At 38.9% G+C, this 14,656-nt stretch overlaps 28 non-coding genes and 4 pseudogenes across 28 annotated transcripts; all 32 read right to left on the reverse strand.

The window, feature by feature from the left end:
* Positions 1 to 214: 214 nt before the first annotated feature.
* Positions 215 to 333, reverse strand: LOC146053961 (5S ribosomal RNA). The gene has a single exon (XR_014467956.1). It is a non-coding gene; the product is annotated as a 5S ribosomal RNA (ribosomal RNA).
* A 328-nt stretch (positions 334 to 661) lies between these two features.
* Positions 662 to 780, reverse strand: LOC146054170 (5S ribosomal RNA). The gene has a single exon (XR_014468146.1). It is a non-coding gene; the product is annotated as a 5S ribosomal RNA (ribosomal RNA).
* Positions 781 to 1,125: 345 nt separating this feature from the next.
* On the reverse strand, positions 1,126 to 1,244 carry LOC146054004 (5S ribosomal RNA). The gene has a single exon (XR_014467995.1). It is a non-coding gene; the product is annotated as a 5S ribosomal RNA (ribosomal RNA).
* Positions 1,245 to 1,589: 345 nt separating this feature from the next.
* On the reverse strand, positions 1,590 to 1,708 carry LOC146053962 (5S ribosomal RNA). The gene has a single exon (XR_014467957.1). It is a non-coding gene; the product is annotated as a 5S ribosomal RNA (ribosomal RNA).
* A 346-nt stretch (positions 1,709 to 2,054) lies between these two features.
* Positions 2,055 to 2,173, reverse strand: LOC146053903 (5S ribosomal RNA). The gene has a single exon (XR_014467903.1). It is a non-coding gene; the product is annotated as a 5S ribosomal RNA (ribosomal RNA).
* Positions 2,174 to 2,518: 345 nt separating this feature from the next.
* On the reverse strand, positions 2,519 to 2,637 carry LOC146054123 (5S ribosomal RNA). Its single transcript, XR_014468103.1, has one exon. It is a non-coding gene; the product is annotated as a 5S ribosomal RNA (ribosomal RNA).
* A 345-nt stretch (positions 2,638 to 2,982) lies between these two features.
* On the reverse strand, positions 2,983 to 3,101 carry LOC146054210 (5S ribosomal RNA; annotated as a pseudogene).
* A 331-nt stretch (positions 3,102 to 3,432) lies between these two features.
* Positions 3,433 to 3,551, reverse strand: LOC146054192 (5S ribosomal RNA; annotated as a pseudogene).
* Positions 3,552 to 3,896: 345 nt separating this feature from the next.
* LOC146053926 (5S ribosomal RNA) lies at positions 3,897 to 4,015 on the reverse strand. The gene has a single exon (XR_014467924.1). It is a non-coding gene; the product is annotated as a 5S ribosomal RNA (ribosomal RNA).
* A 345-nt stretch (positions 4,016 to 4,360) lies between these two features.
* Positions 4,361 to 4,479, reverse strand: LOC146054220 (5S ribosomal RNA; annotated as a pseudogene).
* Positions 4,480 to 4,812: 333 nt separating this feature from the next.
* Positions 4,813 to 4,931, reverse strand: LOC146054171 (5S ribosomal RNA). Its single transcript, XR_014468147.1, has one exon. It is a non-coding gene; the product is annotated as a 5S ribosomal RNA (ribosomal RNA).
* Positions 4,932 to 5,276: 345 nt separating this feature from the next.
* LOC146053927 (5S ribosomal RNA) lies at positions 5,277 to 5,395 on the reverse strand. Its single transcript, XR_014467925.1, has one exon. It is a non-coding gene; the product is annotated as a 5S ribosomal RNA (ribosomal RNA).
* Positions 5,396 to 5,741: 346 nt separating this feature from the next.
* LOC146053963 (5S ribosomal RNA) lies at positions 5,742 to 5,860 on the reverse strand. The gene has a single exon (XR_014467958.1). It is a non-coding gene; the product is annotated as a 5S ribosomal RNA (ribosomal RNA).
* A 345-nt stretch (positions 5,861 to 6,205) lies between these two features.
* LOC146054100 (5S ribosomal RNA) lies at positions 6,206 to 6,324 on the reverse strand. Its single transcript, XR_014468082.1, has one exon. It is a non-coding gene; the product is annotated as a 5S ribosomal RNA (ribosomal RNA).
* Positions 6,325 to 6,669: 345 nt separating this feature from the next.
* On the reverse strand, positions 6,670 to 6,788 carry LOC146053929 (5S ribosomal RNA). The gene has a single exon (XR_014467927.1). It is a non-coding gene; the product is annotated as a 5S ribosomal RNA (ribosomal RNA).
* A 345-nt stretch (positions 6,789 to 7,133) lies between these two features.
* LOC146054056 (5S ribosomal RNA) lies at positions 7,134 to 7,252 on the reverse strand. The gene has a single exon (XR_014468042.1). It is a non-coding gene; the product is annotated as a 5S ribosomal RNA (ribosomal RNA).
* A 345-nt stretch (positions 7,253 to 7,597) lies between these two features.
* Positions 7,598 to 7,716, reverse strand: LOC146054112 (5S ribosomal RNA). Its single transcript, XR_014468093.1, has one exon. It is a non-coding gene; the product is annotated as a 5S ribosomal RNA (ribosomal RNA).
* A 345-nt stretch (positions 7,717 to 8,061) lies between these two features.
* LOC146054047 (5S ribosomal RNA) lies at positions 8,062 to 8,180 on the reverse strand. The gene has a single exon (XR_014468034.1). It is a non-coding gene; the product is annotated as a 5S ribosomal RNA (ribosomal RNA).
* A 345-nt stretch (positions 8,181 to 8,525) lies between these two features.
* On the reverse strand, positions 8,526 to 8,644 carry LOC146054060 (5S ribosomal RNA). Its single transcript, XR_014468046.1, has one exon. It is a non-coding gene; the product is annotated as a 5S ribosomal RNA (ribosomal RNA).
* A 331-nt stretch (positions 8,645 to 8,975) lies between these two features.
* Positions 8,976 to 9,094, reverse strand: LOC146054133 (5S ribosomal RNA). Its single transcript, XR_014468112.1, has one exon. It is a non-coding gene; the product is annotated as a 5S ribosomal RNA (ribosomal RNA).
* Positions 9,095 to 9,440: 346 nt separating this feature from the next.
* Positions 9,441 to 9,559, reverse strand: LOC146054020 (5S ribosomal RNA). The gene has a single exon (XR_014468009.1). It is a non-coding gene; the product is annotated as a 5S ribosomal RNA (ribosomal RNA).
* Positions 9,560 to 9,904: 345 nt separating this feature from the next.
* LOC146053930 (5S ribosomal RNA) lies at positions 9,905 to 10,023 on the reverse strand. The gene has a single exon (XR_014467928.1). It is a non-coding gene; the product is annotated as a 5S ribosomal RNA (ribosomal RNA).
* A 345-nt stretch (positions 10,024 to 10,368) lies between these two features.
* On the reverse strand, positions 10,369 to 10,487 carry LOC146054216 (5S ribosomal RNA; annotated as a pseudogene).
* A 331-nt stretch (positions 10,488 to 10,818) lies between these two features.
* On the reverse strand, positions 10,819 to 10,937 carry LOC146054174 (5S ribosomal RNA). The gene has a single exon (XR_014468149.1). It is a non-coding gene; the product is annotated as a 5S ribosomal RNA (ribosomal RNA).
* Positions 10,938 to 11,282: 345 nt separating this feature from the next.
* On the reverse strand, positions 11,283 to 11,401 carry LOC146053932 (5S ribosomal RNA). The gene has a single exon (XR_014467929.1). It is a non-coding gene; the product is annotated as a 5S ribosomal RNA (ribosomal RNA).
* A 345-nt stretch (positions 11,402 to 11,746) lies between these two features.
* On the reverse strand, positions 11,747 to 11,865 carry LOC146053966 (5S ribosomal RNA). The gene has a single exon (XR_014467960.1). It is a non-coding gene; the product is annotated as a 5S ribosomal RNA (ribosomal RNA).
* A 346-nt stretch (positions 11,866 to 12,211) lies between these two features.
* Positions 12,212 to 12,330, reverse strand: LOC146054124 (5S ribosomal RNA). The gene has a single exon (XR_014468104.1). It is a non-coding gene; the product is annotated as a 5S ribosomal RNA (ribosomal RNA).
* Positions 12,331 to 12,675: 345 nt separating this feature from the next.
* On the reverse strand, positions 12,676 to 12,794 carry LOC146054048 (5S ribosomal RNA). The gene has a single exon (XR_014468035.1). It is a non-coding gene; the product is annotated as a 5S ribosomal RNA (ribosomal RNA).
* Positions 12,795 to 13,139: 345 nt separating this feature from the next.
* Positions 13,140 to 13,258, reverse strand: LOC146053967 (5S ribosomal RNA). The gene has a single exon (XR_014467961.1). It is a non-coding gene; the product is annotated as a 5S ribosomal RNA (ribosomal RNA).
* Positions 13,259 to 13,589: 331 nt separating this feature from the next.
* LOC146054147 (5S ribosomal RNA) lies at positions 13,590 to 13,708 on the reverse strand. The gene has a single exon (XR_014468125.1). It is a non-coding gene; the product is annotated as a 5S ribosomal RNA (ribosomal RNA).
* Positions 13,709 to 14,054: 346 nt separating this feature from the next.
* LOC146054021 (5S ribosomal RNA) lies at positions 14,055 to 14,173 on the reverse strand. Its single transcript, XR_014468010.1, has one exon. It is a non-coding gene; the product is annotated as a 5S ribosomal RNA (ribosomal RNA).
* A 345-nt stretch (positions 14,174 to 14,518) lies between these two features.
* Positions 14,519 to 14,637, reverse strand: LOC146053933 (5S ribosomal RNA). Its single transcript, XR_014467930.1, has one exon. It is a non-coding gene; the product is annotated as a 5S ribosomal RNA (ribosomal RNA).
* Positions 14,638 to 14,656: the final 19 nt, after the last annotated feature.

A 14,656-nucleotide genomic window follows, 5' to 3' on the forward strand; every position in this document is an offset into this window, starting at 1 on the left:
TTAGCAGGTGGTCTCAAATTAAACTACTGAAGAGGCTCAACACTGTTTAGCTGCCAAAAGCAGTTGTAATTGGGCCGAAACAGTGTGGTAAGTTTTTAGGTGATGGCTATTGTGTCTGTTTGACCTCTCCCAAATGTCTGTATTGGCAATAAAAAGAAAAAGTGTCCAATTTAAATAGCTAGAGAATAAAAACAATTTTCCAGTAATGGGAAAAAACCTACAGCACCTGGTGTTCCCATGTGGTCTCCCACCCAAGTACTAACTAGGCCCAACACTGCTTAGCTTCCAAGATCAGACGAGATTGGGCGTATCCAATGTGGTATGGCTGTAGGTGAGATACAGTCTTCTTCTATAACCAGGTAAGCTAATAAAAAAGTTTCCTAACATTATTGGCTTACTGAAAAAAATCATGTGTTGGTAATGTAAAAAGACCTACAGGACATAATATTAGCAGGTGGTCTCAAATTAAACTACTAAAGAAGCTCAACACTGTTTAGCTGCCAAAAGCAGTTGGAATTGGGCCGAAACAGTGTGGTAAGTCTTTAGGTGATGGCTATTGTGTCTGTTTGACCTCTCCCAAATGTCTGTATTGGCAATAAAAAGAAAAAGTTTCCAATTTAAATAGCTAGAGAATAAAAACAATTTGCCAGTAATGGGAAAAAACCTACAGCACCTGGTGTTCCCATGTGGTCTCCCAACCATGTACTAACCATGCCCAACACTGCTTCGCTTCCAAGATCAGACGAGATTGGGCGTATCCAATGTGGTATGGCTGTAGGTGAGATACAGTCACTTGTTTGCCTTCTTCTACTACTATAACCAGGTAAGCTAATAAAAAAGTTTGCTAAATGTATTGGCTTACTGAAAAAAATCATGTGTTGGTAATGTAAAAAGATCTACAGGACATAATATTAGCAGGTGGCCTCAAATTAAACTACTAAAGAGGCTAAACAATATTTAGCTGCCAAAAGCAGTTGGAATTGGGCCGAAACAGTGTGGTAAGTCTTTAGGTGATGGCTATTGTGTCTGTTTGACCTCTCCCAATTGTCTGTATTGGCAATAAAAAGAAAAAGTTTCCAATTTAAATAGCTATAGAATAAAAACAATTTGCCAGTAATGGGAAAAAACCTACAGCACCTGGTGTTCCCATGTGGTCTCCCACCCAAGTACTAACCAGGCCCCACACTGCTTAGCTTCCAAGATCAGAGGAGATTGGGCGTATCCAATGTGGTATGGCTGTAGGTGAGATACAATCACTTTTTTGCCCTCTTCTACTTCTATAACCAGGTAAGCTAATAAAAAAGTTTCCTAACTGTATTGGCTTACTTAAAAAAATCATGTGTTGGTAATGTAAAAAGACCTACAGGACATAATATTAGCAGGTGGTCTCAAATTAAACTACTAAAGAGGCTCAACACTGTTTAGCTGCCAAAAGCAGTTGTAATTGGGCCGAAACAGTGTGGTAAGTTTTTAGGTGATGGCTATTGTGTCTGTTTGACCTCTCCCAAATGTCTGTATTGGCAATAAAAAGAAAAAGTGTCCAATTTAAATAGCTAGAGAATAAAAACAATTTGCCAGTAATGGGAAAAAACCTACAGCACCTGGTGTTCCCATGTGGTCTCCCACCCAAGTACTAACTAGGCCCAACACTGCTTAGCTTCCAAGATCAGACGAGATTGGGCGTATCCAATGTGGTATGGCTGTAGGTGAGATACAGTCACTTTTTTGTCCTCTTCTACTTCCATAACCAGGTAAGCTAATAAAAAAGTTTCCTAACATTATTGGCTTACTGAAAAAAATCATGTGTTGGTAATGTAAAAAGACCTACAGGACATAATATTAGCAGGTGGTCTCAAATTAAACTACTAAAGAAGCTCAACACTGTTTAGCTGCCAAAAGCAGTTGGAATTGGGCCGAAACAGTGTGGTAAGTCTTTAGGTGATGGCTATTGTGTCTGTTTGACCTCTCCCAAATGTCTGTATTGGCAATAAAAAGAAAAAGTTTCCAATTTAAATAGCTAGAGAATAAAAACAATTTGCCAGTAATGGGAAAAAAACCTACAGTACCTGGTGTTCCCATGTGGTCTCCCACCCAAGTACTAACCAGGCCCAACACTGCTTAGCTTCCAAGATCAGACGAGATTGGGCGTATCCAATGTGGTATGGCTGTAGGTGAGATACAGTCACTTTTTTGCCTTCTTCTACTTCTATAACCAGGTAAGCTAATAAAAAAGTTTGCTAACTGTATTGGCTTACTGAAAAAAATCATGTGTTGGTAATGTAAAAAGATCTACAGGACATAATATTAGCAGGTGGCCTCAAATTAAACTACTAAAGAGGCTAAACAATATTTAGCTGCCAAAAGCAGTTGGAATTGGGCCGAAACAGTGTGGTAAGTCTTTAGGTGATGGCTATTGTGTCTGTTTGACCTCTCCCAATTGTCTGTATTGGCAATAAAAAGAAAAAGTTTCCAATTTAAATAGCTATAGAATAAAAACAATTTGCCAGTAATGGGAAAAAACCTACAGCACCTGGTGTTCCCATGTGGTCTCCCACCCAAGCACTAACCAGGCCCCACACTGCTTAGCTTCCAAGATCAGACGAGATTGGGCATATCCAATGTGGTATGGCTGTAGGTGAGATACAATCACTTTTTTGCCCTCTTCTACTTCTATAACCAGGTAAGCTAATAAAAAAGTTTCCTAACTGTATTGGCTTACTTAAAAAAATCATGTGTTGGTAATGTAAAAAGACCTACAGGACATAATATTAGCAGGTGGTCTCAAATTAAACTACTAAAGAGGCTCAACACTGTTTAGCTGCCAAAAGCAGTTGTAATTGGGCCGAAACAGTGTGGTAAGTTTTTAGGTGATGGCTATTGTGTCTGTTTGACCTCTCCCAAATGTCTGTATTGGCAATAAAAAGAAAAAGTGTCCAATTTAAATAGCTAGAGAATAAAAACAATTTTCCAGTAATGGGAAAAAACCTACAGCACCTGGTGTTCCCATGTTTTCTCCCACCCAAGTACTAACTAGGCCCAACACTGCTTAGCTTCCAAGATCAGACGAGATTGGGCGTATCCAATGTGGTATGGCTGTAAGTGAGATACAGTCTTCTACTTCTATAACCAGGTAAGCTAATAAAAAAGTTTCCTAACATTATTGGCTTACTGAAAAAAATCATGTGTTGGTAATGTAAAAAGACCTACAGGACATAATATTAGCAGGTGGTCTCAAATTAAACTACTAAAGAAGCTCAACACTGTTTAGCTGCCAAAAGCAGTTGGAATTGGGCCGAAACAGTGTGGTAAGTCTTTAGGTGATGGCTATTGTGTCTGTTTGACCTCTCCCAAATGTCTGTATTGGCAATAAAAAGAAAAAGTTTCCAATTTAAATAGCTAGAGAATAAAAACAATTTGCCAGTAATGGGAAAAAACCTACAGCACCTGGTGTTCCCATGTGGTCTCCCAACCATGTACTAACCATGGCCAACACTGCTTCGCTTCCAAGATCAGACGAGATTGGGCGTATCCAATGTGGTATGGCTGTAGGTGAGATACAGTCACTTTTTTGCCTTCTTCTACTTCTATAACCAGGTAAGCTAATAAAAAAGTTTGCTAAATGTATTGGCTTACTGAAAAAAATCATGTGTTGGTAATGTAAAAAGATCTACAGGACATAATATTAGCAGGTGGCCTCAAATTAAACTACTAAAGAGGCTAAACAATATTTAGCTGCCAAAAGCAGTTGGAATTGGGCCGAAACAGTGTGGTAAGTCTTTAGGTGATGGCTATTGTGTCTGTTTGACCTCTCCCAATTGTCTGTATTGGCAATAAAAAGAAAAAGTTTCCAATTTAAATAGCTATAGAATAAAAACAATTTGCCAGTAATGGGAAAAAACCTACAGCACCTGGTGTTCCCATGTGGTCTCCCACCCAAGTACTAACCAGGCCCCACACTGCTTAGCTTCCAAGATCAGACGAGATTGGGCATATCCAATGTGGTATGGCTGTAGGTGAGATACAATCACTTTTTTGCCCTCTTCTACTTCTATAACCAGGTAAGCTAATAAAAAAGTTTCCTAACTGTATTGGCTTACTTAAAAAAATCATGTGTTGGTAATGTAAAAAGACCTACAGGACATAATATTAGCAGGTGGTCTCAAATTAAACTACTTAAGAGGCTCAACACTGTTTAGCTGCCAAAAGCAGTTGTAATTGGGCCGTAACAGTGTGGTAAGTTTTTAGGTGATGGCTATTGTGTCTGTTTGACCTCTCCCAAATGTCTGTATTGGCAATAAAAAGAAAAAGTGTCCAATTTAAATAGCTAGAGAATAAAAACAATTTTCCAGTAATGGGAAAAAACCTACAGCACCTGGTGTTCCCATGTTTTCTCCCACCCAAGTACTAACTAGGCCCAACACTGCTTAGCTTCCAAGATCAGACAAGATTGGGCGTATCCAATGTGGTATGGCTGTAGGTGAGATACAGTCTTCTACTTCTATAACCAGGTAAGCTAATAAAAAAGTTTCCTAACATTATTGGCTTACTGAAAAAAAAATCATGTGTTGGTAATGTAAAAAGACCTACAGGACATAATATTAGCAGGTGGTCTCAACTTAAACTACTAAAGAAGCTCAACACTGTTTAGCTGCCAAAAGCAGTTGGAATTGGGCCGAAACAGTGTGGTAAGTCTTTAGGTGATGGCTATTGTGTCTGTTTGACCTCTCCCAAATGTCTGTATTGGCAATAAAAAGAAAAAGTTTCCAATTTAAATAGCTAGAGAATAAAAACAATTTGCCAGTAATGGGAAAAAACCTACAGCACCTGGTGTTCCCATGTGGTCTCCCAACCATGTACTAACCATGCCCAACACTGCTTCGCTTCCAAGATCAGACGAGATTGGGCGTATCCAATGTGGTATGGCTGTAGGTGAGATACAGTCACTTTTTTGCCTTCTTCTACTTCTATAACCAGGTAAGCTAATAAAAAAGTTTGCTAAATGTATTGGCTTACTGAAAAAAATCATGTGTTGGTAATGTAAAAAGATCTACAGGACATAATATTAGCAGGTGGCCTCAAATTAAACTACTAAAGAGGCTAAACAATATTTAGCTGCCAAAAGCAGTTGGAATTGGGCCGAAACAGTGTGGTAAGTCTTTAGGTGATGGCTATTGTGTCTGTTTGACCTCTCCCAATTGTCTGTATTGGCAATAAAAAGAAAAAGTTTCCAATTTAAATAGCTATAGAATAAAAACAATTTGCCAGTAATGGGAAAAAACCTACAGCACCTGGTGTTCCCATGTGGTCTCCCACCCAAGTACTAACCAGGCCCCACACTGCTTAGCTTCCAAGATCAGACGAGATTGGGCATATCCAATGTGGTATGGCTGTAGGTGAGATACAATCACTTTTTTGCCCTCTTCTACTTCTATAACCAGGTAAGCTAATAAAAAAGTTTCCTAACTGTATTGGCTTACTTAAAAAAATCATGTGTTGGTAATGTAAAAAGACCTACAGGACATAATATTAGCAGGTGGTCTCAAATTAAACTACTAAAGAGGCTCAACACTGTTTAGCTGCCAAAAGCAGTTGTAATTGGGCCGAAACAGTGTGGTAAGTTTTTAGGTGATGGCTATTGTGTCTGTTTGACCTCTCCCAAATGTCTGTATTGGCAATAAAAAGAAAAAGTGTCCAATTTAAATAGCTAGAGAATAAAAACAATTTGCCAGTAATGGGAAAAAAACCTACAGCACCTGGTGTTCCCATGTGGTCTCCCACCCAAGTACTAACTAGGCCCAACACTGCTTAGCTTCCAAGATCAGACGAGATTGGGCGTATCCAATGTGGTATGGCTGTAGGTGAGATACAGTCACTTTTTTGTCCTCTTCTACTTCTATAACCAGGTAAGCTAATAAAAAAGTTTCCTAACATTATTGGCTTACTGAAAAAAATCATGTGTTGGTAATGTAAAAAGACCTACAGGACATAATATTAGCAGGTGGTCTCAAATTAAACTACTAAAGAAGCTCAACACTGTTTAGCTGCCAAAAGCAGTTGGAATTGGGCCGAAACAGTGTGGTAAGTCTTTAGGTGATGGCTATTGTGTCTGTTTGACCTCTCCCAAATGTCTGTATTGGCAATAAAAAGAAAAAGTTTCCAATTTAAATAGCTAGAGAATAAAAACAATTTGCCAGTAATGGGAAAAAACCTACAGCACCTGGTGTTCCCATGTGGTCTCCCACCCAAGTACTAACCAGGCCCAACACTGCTTAGCTTCCAAGATCAGACGAGATTGGGCGTATCCAATGTGGTATGGCTGTAGGTGAGATACAGTCACTTTTTTGCCTTCTTCTACTTCTATAACCAGGTAAGCTAATAAAAAAGTTTGCTAACTGTATTGGCTTACTGAAAAAAATCATGTGTTGGTAATGTAAAAAGATCTACAGGACATAATATTAGCAGGTGGCCTCAAATTAAACTACTAAAGAGGCTAAACAATATTTAGCTGCCAAAAGCAGTTGGAATTGGGCCGAAACAGTGTGGTAAGTCTTTAGGTGATGGCTATTGTGTCTGTTTGACCTCTCCCAATTGTCTGTATTGGCAATAAAAAGAAAAAGTTTCCAATTTAAATAGCTATAGAATAAAAACAATTTGCCAGTAATGGGAAAAAACCTACAGCACCTGGTGTTCCCATGTGGTCTCCCACCCAAGTACTAACCAGGCCCCACACTGCTTAGCTTCCAAGATCAGACGAGATTGGGCATATCCAATGTGGTATGGCTGTAGGTGAGATACAATCACTTTTTTGCCCTCTTCTACTTCTATAACCAGGTAAGCTAATAAAAAAGTTTCCTAACTGTATTGGCTTACTTAAAAAAATCATGTGTTGGTAATGTAAAAAGACCTACAGGACATAATATTAGCAGGTGGTCTCAAATTAAACTACTAAAGAGGCTCAACACTGTTTAGCTGCCAAAAGCAGTTGTAATTGGGCCGAAACAGTGTGGTAAGTTTTTAGGTGATGGCTATTGTGTCTGTTTGACCTCTCCCAAATGTCTGTATTGGCAATAAAAAGAAAAAGTGTCCAATTTAAATAGCTAGAGAATAAAAACAATTTGCCAGTAATGGGAAAAAACCTACAGCACCTGGTGTTCCCATGTGGTCTCCCACCCAAGTACTAACTAGGCCCAACACTGCTTAGCTTCCAAGATCAGAAGAGATTGGGCGTATCCAATGTGGTATGGCTGTAGGTGAGATACAGTCACTTTTTTGTCCTCTTCTACTTCTATAACCAGGTAAGCTAATAAAAAAGTTTCCTAACATTATTGGCTTACTGAAAAAAATCATGTGTTGGTAATGTAAAAAGACCTACAGGACATAATATTAGCAGGTGGTCTCAAATTAAACTACTAAAGAAGCTCAACACTGTTTAGCTGCCAAAAGCAGTTGGAATTGGGCCGAAACAGTGTGGTAAGTCTTTAGGTGATGGCTATTGTGTCTGTTTGACCTCTCCCAAATGTCTGTATTGGCAATAAAAAGAAAAAGTTTCCAATTTAAATAGCTAGAGAATAAAAACAATTTGCCAGTAATGGGAAAAAACCTACAGCACCTGGTGTTCCCATGTGGTCTCCCACCCAAGTACTAACCAGGCCCAACACTGCTTAGCTTCCAAGATCAGACGAGATTGGGCGTATCCAATGTGGTATGGCTGTAGGTTAGATACAGTCACTTTTTTGCCTTCTTCTACTTCTATAACCAGGTAAGCTAATAAAAAAGTTTGCTAACTGTATTGGCTTACTGAAAAAAATCATGTGTTGGTAATGTAAAAAGATCTACAGGACATAATATTAGCAGGTGGCCTCAAATTAAACTACTAAAGAGGCTAAACAATATTTAGCTGCCAAAAGCAGTTGGAATTGGGCCGAAACAGTGTGGTAAGTCTTTAGGTGATGGCTATTGTGTCTGTTTGACCTCTCCCAATTGTCTGTATTGGAAATAAAAAGAAAAAGTTTCCAATTTAAATAGCTAGAGAATAAAAACAATTTGCCAGTAATGGGAAAAAACCTACAGCACCTGGTGTTCCCATGTGGTCTCCCACCCAAGTACTAACCAGGCCCCTCACTGTTTAGCTTCCAAGATCAGACGAGATTGGGCGTATCCAATGTGGTATGGCTGTAGGTGAGATACAATCACTTTTTTGCCCTCTTCTACTTCTATAACCAGGTAAGCTAATAAAAAAGTTTCCTAACTGTATTGGCTTACTTAAAAAAATCATGTGTTGGTAATGTAAAAAGACCTACAGGACATAATATTAGCAGGTGGTCTCAAATTAAACTACTAAAGAGGCTCAACACTGTTTAGCTGCCAAAAGCAGTTGTAATTGGGCCGAAACAGTGTGGTAAGTCTTTAGGTGATGGCTATTGTGTCTTTTTGACCTCTCCCAAATGTCTGTATTGGCAATAAAAAGAAAAAGTGTCCAATTTAAATAGCTAGAGAATAAAAACAATTTTCCAGTAATGGGAAAAAACCTACAGCACCTGGTGTTCCCATGTGGTCTCCCACCCAAGTACTAACTAGGCCCAACACTGCTTAGCTTCCAAGATCAGACGCGATTGGGCGTATCCAATGTGGTATGGCTGTAGGTGAGATACAGTCTTCTACTTCTATAACCAGGTAAGCTAATAAAAAAGTTTCCTAACATTATTGGCTTACTGAAAAAAATCATGTGTTGGTAATGTAAAAAGACCTACAGGACATAATATTAGCAGGTGGTCTCAAATTAAACTACTAAAGAAGCTCAACACTGTTTAGCTGCCAAAAGCAGTTGGAATTGGGCCGAAACAGTGTGGTAAGTCTTTAGGTGATGGCTATTGTGTCTGTTTGACCTCTCCCAAATGTCTGTATTGGCAATAAAAAGAAAAAGTTTCCAATTTAAATAGCTAGAGAATAAAAACAATTTGCCAGTAATGGGAAAAAACCTACAGCACCTGGTGTTCCCATGTGGTCTCCCACCCAAGTACTAACCAGGCCCAAAACTGCTTAGCTTCCAAGATCAGACGAGAATGGGCGTATCCAATGTGGTATGGCTGTAGGTGAGATGCAGTCACTTTTTTGCCTTCTTCTACTTCTATAACCAGGTAAGCTAATAAAAAAGTTTGCTAACTGTACTGGCTTACTGAAAAAAATCATGTGTTGGTAATGTAAAAAGACCTACAGGACATAATATTAGCAGGTGGTCTCAAATTAAATTACTAAAGAGGCTCAACACTATTTAGCTGCCAAAAGCAGTTGGAATTGGGCCGAAACAGTGTGGTAAGTCTTTAGGTGATGGCTATTGTGTCTGTTTGACCTCTCCCAAATGTCTGTATTGGCAATAAAAAGAAAATTTTTTCCAATTTAAATAGCTAGAGAATAAAAACAATTTGCCAGTAATGGGAAAAAACCTACAGCACCTGGTGTTCCCATGTGGTCTCCCACCCAAGTACTTACCAGGCCCAACACTGCTTAGCTTTCAAGATCAGACGAGATTGGGCGTATCCAATGCGGTATGGCTGTAGGTGAGATACAGTTACTTTTTTGCCTTCTTCTACTTCTATAACCAGGTAAGCTAATAAAAAAGTTTGCTAACTGTATTGGCTTACTGAAAAAAATCATGTGTTGGTAATGTAAAAAGATCTACAGGACATAATATTAGCAGGTGGCCTCAAATTAAACTACTAAAGAGGCTTAACAATATTTAGCTGCCAAAAGCAGTTGGAATTGGGCAGAAACAGTGTGGTAAGTCTTTAGGTGATGGCTATTGTGTCTGTTTGACCTCTCCCAATTGTTTGTATTGGCAATAAAAAGAAAAAGTTTCCAATTTAAATAGCTATAGAATAAAAACAATTTGCCAGTAATGGTAAAAAACCTACAGCACCTGGTGTTCCCATGTGGTCTCCCACCCAAGTACTAACCAGGCCCCACACTGCTTAGCTTCCAAGATCAGACGAGATTGGGCATATCCAATGTGGTATGGCTGTAGGTGAGATACAATCACTTTTTTGCCCTCTTCTACTTCTATAACCAGGTAAGCTAATAAAAAAGTTTCCTAACTGTATTGGCTTACTTAAAAAAATCATGTGTTGGTAATGTAAAAAGACCTACAGGACATAATATTAGCAGGTGGTCTCAAATTAAACTACTAAAGAGGCTCAACACTGTTTAGCTGCCAAAAGCAGTTGTAATTGGGCCGTAACAGTGTGGTAAGTTTTTAGGTGATGGCTATTGTGTCTGTTTGACCTCTCCCAAATGTCTGTATTGGCAATAAAAAGAAAAAGTGTCCAATTTAAATAGCTAGAGAATAAAAACAATTTTCCAGTAATGGGAAAAAACCTACAGCACCTGGTGTTCCCATGTTTTCTCGCACCCAAGTACTAACTAGGCCCAACACTGCTTAGCTTCCAAGATCAGACGAGATTGGGCATATCCAATGTGGTATGGCTGTAGGTGAGATACAGTCTTCTACTTCTATAACCAGGTAAGCTAATAAAAAAGTTTCCTAACATTATTGGCTTACTGAAAAAAATCATGTGTTGGTAATGTAAAAAGACCTACAGGACATAATATTAGCAGGTGGTCTCAAATTAAACTACTAAAGAAGCTCAACACTGTTTAGCTGCCAAAAGCAGTTGGAATTGGGCCGAAACAGTGTGGTAAGTCTTTAGGTGATGGCTATTGTGTCTGTTTGACCTCTCCCAAATGTCTGTATTGGCAATAAAAAGAAAAAGTTTCCAATTTAAATAGCTAGAGAATAAAAACAATTTGCCAGTAATGGGAAAAAACCTACAGCACCTGGTGTTCCCATGTGGTCTCCCAACCATGTACTAACCATGCCCAACACTGCTTCGCTTCCAAGATCAGACGAGATTGGGCGTATCCAATGTGGTATGGCTGTAGGTGAGATACAGTCACTTTTTTGCCTTCTTCTACTTCTATAACCAGGTAAGCTAATAAAAAAGTTTGCTAAATGTATTGGCTTACTGAAAAAAATCATGTGTTGGTAATGTAAAAAGATCTACAGGACATAATATTAGCAGGTGGCCTCAAATTAAACTACTAAAGAGGCTAAACAATATTTAGCTGCCAAAAGCAGTTGGAATTGGGCCGAAACAGTGTGGTAAGTCTTTAGGTGATGGCTATTGTGTCTGTTTGACCTCTCCCAATTGTCTGTATTGGCAATAAAAAGAAAAAGTTTCCAATTTAAATAGCTATAGAATAAAAACAATTTGCCAGTAATGGGAAAAAACCTACAGCACCTGGTGTTCCCATGTGGTCTCCCACCCAAGTACTAACCAGGCCCCACACTGCTTAGCTTCCAAGATCAGACGAGATTGGGCATATCCAATGTGGTATGGCTGTAGGTTAGATACAATCACTTTTTTGCCCTCTTCTACTTCTATAACCAGGTAAGCTAATAAAAAAGTTTCCTAACTGTATTGGCTTACTTAAAAAAATCATGTGTTGGTAATGTAAAAAGACCTACAGGACATAATATTAGCAGGTGGTCTCAAATTAAACTACTAAAGAGGCTCAACACTGTTTAGCTGCCAAAAGCAGTTGTAATTGGGCCGAAACAGTGTGGTAAGTTTTTAGGTGATGGCTATTGTGTCTGTTTGACCTCTCCCAAATGTCTGTATTGGCAATAAAAAGAAAAAGTGTCCAATTTAAATAGCTAGAGAATAAAAACAATTTGCCAGTAATGGGAAAAAACCTACAGCACCTGGTGTTCCCATGTGGTCTCCCACCCAAGTACTAACTAGGCCCAACACTGCTTAGCTTCCAAGATCAGACGAGATTGGGCGTATCCAATGTGGTATGGCTGTAGGTGAGATACAGTCACTTTTTTTGTCCTCTTCTACTTCTATAACCAGGTAAGCTAATAAAAAAGTTTCCTAACATTATTGGCTTACTGAAAAAAATCATGTGTTGGTAATGTAAAAAGACCTACAGGACATAATATTAGCAGGTGGTCTCAAATTAAACTACTAAAGAAGCTCAACACTGTTTAGCTGCCAAAAGCAGTTGGAATTGGGCCGAAACAGTGTGGTAAGTCTTTAGGTGATGGCTATTGTGTCTGTTTGACCTCTCTCAAATGTCTGTATTGGCAATAAAAAGAAAAAGTTTCCAATTTAAATAGCTAGAGAATAAAAACAATTTGCCAGTAATGGGAAAAAACCTACAGCACCTGGTGTTCCCATGTGGTCTCCCACCCAAGTACTAACCAGGCCCAACACTGCTTAGCTTCCAAGATCAGACGAGATTGGGCGTATCCAATGTGGTATGGCTGTAGGTGAGATACAGTCACTTTTTTGCCTTCTTCTACTTCTATAACCAGGTAAGCTAATAAAAAAGTTTGCTAACTGTATTGGCTTACTGAAAAAAATCATGTGTTGGTAATGTAAAAAGATCTACAGGACATAATATTAGCAGGTGGCCTCAAATTAAACTACTAAAGAGGCTAAACAATATTTAGCTGCCAAAAGCAGTTGGAATTGGGCCGAAACAGTGTGGTAAGTCTTTAGGTGATGGCTATTGTGTCTGTTTGACCTCTCCCAATTGTCTGTATTGGAAATAAAAAGAAAAAGTTTCCAATTTAAATAGCTAGAGAATAAAAACAATTTGCCAGTAATGGGAAAAAACCTACAGCACCTGGTGTTCCCATGTGGTCTCCCACCCAAGTACTAACCAGGCCCCTCACTGTTTAGCTTCCAAGATCAGACGAGATTGGGCGTATCCAATGTGGTATGGCTGTAGGTGAGATACAATCACTTTTTTGCCCTCTTCTACTTCTATAACCAGGTAAGCTAATAAAAAAGTTTCCTAACTGTATTGGCTTACTTAAAAAAATCATGTGTTGGTAATGTAAAAAGACCTACAGGACATAATATTAGCAGGTGGTCTCAAATTAAACTACTAAAGAGGCTCAACACTGTTTAGCTGCCAAAAGCAGTTGTAATTGGGCCGAAACAGTGTGGTAAGTCTTTAGGTGATGGCTATTGTGTCTTTTTGACCTCTCCCAAATGTCTGTATTGGCAATAAAAAGAAAAAGTGTCCAATTTAAATAGCTAGAGAATAAAAACAATTTTCCAGTAATGGGAAAAAACCTACAGCACCTGGTGTTCCCATGTGGTCTCCCACCCAAGTACTAACTAGGCCCAACACTGCTTAGCTTCCAAGATCAGACGAGATTGGGCGTATCCAATGTGGTATGGCTGTAGGTGAGATACAGTCTTCTACTTCTATAACCAGGTAAGCTAATAAAAAAGTTTCCTAACATTATTGGCTTACTGAAAAAAATCATGTGTTGGTAATGTAAAAAGACCTACAGGACATAATATTAGCAGGTGGTCTCAAATTAAACTACTAAAGAAGCTCAACACTGTTTAGCTGCCAAAAGCAGTTGGAATTGGGCCGAAACAGTGTGGTAAGTCTTTAGGTGATGGCTATTGTGTCTGTTTGACCTCTCCCAAATGTCTGTATTGGCAATAAAAAGAAAAAGTTTCCAATTTAAATAGCTAGAGAATAAAAACAATTTGCCAGTAATGGGAAAAAACCTACAGCACCTGGTGTTCCCATGTGGTCTCCCACCCAAGTACTAACCAGGCCCAAAACTGCTTAGCTTCCAAGATCAGACGAGAATGGGCATATCCAATGTGGTATGGCTGTAGGTGAGATGCAGTCACTTTTTTGCCTTCTTCTACTTCTATAACCAGGTAAGCTAATAAAAAAGTTTGCTAACTGTACTGGCTTACTGAAAAAAATCATGTGTTGGTAATGTAAAAAGACCTACAGGACATAATATTAGCAGGTGGTCTCAAATTAAATTACTAAAGAGGCTCAACACTATTTAGCTGCCAAAAGCAGTTGGAATTGGGCCGAAACAGTGTGGTAAGTCTTTAGGTGATGGCTATTGTGTCTGTTTGACCTCTCCCAAATGTCTGTATTGGCAATAAAAAGAAAATTTTTTTCAATTTAAATAGCTAGAGAATAAAAACAATTTGCCAGTAATGGGAAAAAACCTACAGCACCTGGTGTTCCCATGTGGTCTCCCACCCAAGTACTTACCAGGCCCAACACTGCTTAGCTTTCAAGATCAGACGAGATTGGGCGTATCCAATGCGGTATGGCTGTAGGTGAGATACAGTTACTTTTTTGCCTTCTTCTACATCTATAACCAGGTAAGCTAATAAAAAAGTTTGCTAACTGTATTGGCTTACTGAAAAAAATCATGTGTTGGTAATGTAAAAAGATCTACAGGACATAATATTAGCAGGTGGCCTCAAATTAAACTACTAAAGAGGCTTAACAATATTTAGCTGCCAAAAGCAGTTGGAATTGGGCAGAAACAGTGTGGTAAGTCTTTAGGTGATGGCTATTGTGTCTGTTTGACCTCTCCCAATTGTTTGTATTGGCAATAAAAAGAAAAAGTTTCCAATTTAAATAGCTATAGAATAAAAACAATTTGCCAGTAATGGTAAAAAACCTACAGCACCTGGTGTTCCCATGTGGTCTCCCACCCAAGTACTAACCAGGCCCCACACTGCTTAGCTTCCAAGATCAGACGAGATTGGGCATATCCAATGTGGTATGGCTGTAGGTGAGATACAATCACTTTTTT

This window comes from Crinia signifera, unplaced genomic scaffold, assembly GCF_055691185.1.
Source record: "Crinia signifera unplaced genomic scaffold, ASM5569118v1 HAP2_SCAFFOLD_222, whole genome shotgun sequence".
NCBI classification, from domain to species: Eukaryota; Metazoa; Chordata; class Amphibia; order Anura; family Myobatrachidae; genus Crinia; species Crinia signifera.